Below are 2851 nucleotides of genomic sequence, written 5' to 3'. Positions count from 1 at the left end.
ATGTATGATTTGAATGTATATTGATACGTTTGATATGTATGAACTGTATGTTTGACTTGAATTAAATTCAATAAGCTTACCCTTGCAATTCCTTTGTGTTGTCTTGTCTATGTATATCCGTCTTGTCGAATGCAATGATCATCCGTGTGGATGTGAGCAGAGGGAGATGATTCTCTGGATCAAATGCTTGAAGAAGGACTGCTTGCTGAAGAAAGTCTAGTAGAAGTCGAAGTAAAGGCCGAACAGTGAGCGTTCGGTTTTAGTTAGTGTAGATAGGATAGCGAGCGGCTGTGAGCGAGCGCTCTTTTGTTGGTTTGCTTATCGTTGGACGTTCGGTCTTTATTTTTGTAAACCGTTCGTCCTTAACTTTGTTGAACGCTCGTTAATTATTGTACATTTACGGCCGTTCGGCCTCTTTCGTTATTGTCGCTCCTTGTGTATATTAAAAACTGTTTTGAGTTATTAATACGTGTAATTATTCTAAGTATATAGTTGATGACTGTATAATTTTGGGATGTTACACACAACCTTAAAGTCATTTTTGACTATTGTATAGTCATTTTTATTAATATGTATTTTCATTTATTTTTAAAAAATAAATAAAGAACCTATCTAACAAAATTCGAAAGCAGAAAATGATTAAATATAAAATCTATTTTAGTTTTTAAAATATTTAACATTAAAAAGGACAACCCAGAGGATAATTGTCTCTTCTAACGTTGAAAGATTAACCGAGTAAACGTGAAGTTGGCGCCAACTAACAACTCTGTCACCGGACACTTCATTAAATATCCCTTTCGCTCCAAAAAGCTCCCACACACCACCTCACAACAACTCTTTTTCCTCTTTCTTTTCTTCCTTTCTCTCTCTTCAGTTCCCAATTCGTAATGCACTAATGAGAGCACCGTTCACCAATGGTGTTTCAGCTGCAAGTCTAGTTTGTCTTTTTTTTTTCGCAATTTCATTCGCGTTTCTTCTGAGCGTGTGATTCTATTGCCGCAATGGCGTTTGAGCGCTCAACCGCCGCACCGCTCAACTCCGCCATGACCTACGACGAGGACTCCATGGAGCGCAGCAAGACGCCTTGCAAGTTTCCTCTCTCTTATCTCTTATTTTCTCTTTTCTTGGCAGTTCTTGTTTTACTTTTTGTGTTTGTTTGGTTGACTTCACCAATGGCGTTGCATTCCTAGTTTCCTCTTTTTCTTTTTCGCAATTTCATTCGTCGCGTCTCTTCTCTCGGTTGCAGCAATGGAGTTTGGGTGCGGGGCGCTCAACTCTGCCATGACCTACGACGAGGCCTCGGCAACAAGAGTTTCGTCAACGCCTTGCAGGTTTCCTCTCTCTTATCTCTTATCTTTTCTCTTTTCTTTGCCGTTCTTGGTTGACTTTGTTTCCGACTTCCGGTTTCCTTCTCGATTAGGTTTGTTTTTGCGATTCTGGTCTTGCTAACACAGGAAAAAACGGTCGCCGTGAGTGTCAATTACTAATTCAGTAGTTATCCAAACTTGTTGGGACTTACCGTGTATCGAGTCAGTGATGCTTGACAATGACATAAATATAAGGATTCTTCTGTGTTGCGTGACAACTAGGGGATGAAACTATTAATAAAAGAATTAAGAAGCTGTTGCAGAGAAAAGCTATTATGTCGGCTTGAAATTTGTTTTAGCTTTTTAGTTAGAAGTAAATGTTAATGTTGTTTTGATATGATAGGAAGATTATGAAAGACATATGAAGGGGAAGATAACCAGAGAGATCCTGTTATTCCTCTTTGCCAAGCGAAACCCTTCTTCTACTACAACTGTGAAAACAGGTTATTAACATCTAAAAAAATACTTCCCCATCTCCTATCTGATAGAAACTTATATTTATAAGTCCCTCTCCTCAACTCTCAAATTTTTCAAATAGACCTCTCTAACTACTCTTACCACCTCCTTTACTATCTGGGTTTTCCAGTTACCAGTCGCCCATTACATCTTGTTGGTTCATTTGCCTCCTTGTATAATGGACCTTTAATATTGGAATATCTTGGCGAGGTTCATAACGTATGATGTTTTCCAATGTGATACAAAAACATATAAAATTAGCCTTTATTTATGCTAATGTTAGATCATAATTCTAACTTATTAATGAATCATTGGGGGTAAAGAAATGTAGGGACTAATCTTGAGAGGTAACCTAAGCTATATTCAAATTAATTGTAAAATACAGGTATACTATTGAAATTTTGTCATATTTTAACACTAATCAACTTTCGTTGTGTGTTCTTTTGTACTAACAATTTGCATTCAATTTTGTTTGGCTTTATTAAATTAATGTTAAAACACTTTTTGTCCTTTCATAAGGAAAACAAGTTGCCAGTCATAATAACATCCAGTTTTTAATCATATGCATTTAGGCTGATGGCTATGTATTCTTTCTTGTTTGTTTCAGGTAAAGAACAAGAATATTGGGAGCAGGACAATATAAGAGAAGAGTATGATCCAGTAGCATACAGGTTTGATAAGATTTCAGTCCTATCCATAGTGATTACATGATTACAGTAGTCACTAGTGAACCTTGTAATTTAATTTATTACCATCAGTTTATTTGTGCAATATTCCTTTGATTGTTTCGGTGCCCTGATTCTTTTTTTAGTTCTTACGAAACTATAAACCATTGATATCTATATTTCTTATATTATAAGATATTCATTTTAGTCCTTACTATTTAAGAAACATCAGGTGTGTTCTGTAGTAGATGGTTGTCACCTCAAAATTATTAGTTACTGGCGATCAAAACCATAAAATAAAATTTGATGGAGATCAAAACCATTAAATTAGTATATTACAGATACAAGAAACATATTTAAGTC

At 35.7% G+C, this 2851-nt stretch overlaps 1 long non-coding RNA gene across 2 annotated transcripts; it reads left to right on the top strand.

Annotated features, from left to right (window-relative positions):
- The first annotated feature begins 728 nt into the window (after positions 1-728).
- On the top strand, positions 729-2605 carry LOC148200327 (uncharacterized). Of its 2 annotated transcripts, none has more exons than XR_015786244.1 (3): positions 729-1086; positions 1247-1331; positions 2431-2605. It is a non-coding gene; the product is annotated as an uncharacterized LOC148200327 (long non-coding RNA). The 2 variants fall into 2 exon arrangements; XR_015786245.1 differs by having other exon boundaries at positions 729-1090.
- Positions 2606-2851: the final 246 nt, after the last annotated feature.

Source organism: Vigna umbellata, chromosome 4 (genome assembly GCF_029865625.1).
Source record: "Vigna umbellata cultivar VRB3 chromosome 4, Vumbellata_1.0, whole genome shotgun sequence".
In the NCBI taxonomy this organism is placed as follows: domain Eukaryota; kingdom Viridiplantae; phylum Streptophyta; class Magnoliopsida; order Fabales; family Fabaceae; genus Vigna; species Vigna umbellata.
Note: the sequence above shows the minus strand (reverse complement) of the source record. Positions and strands in the feature narration are given on the sequence as shown.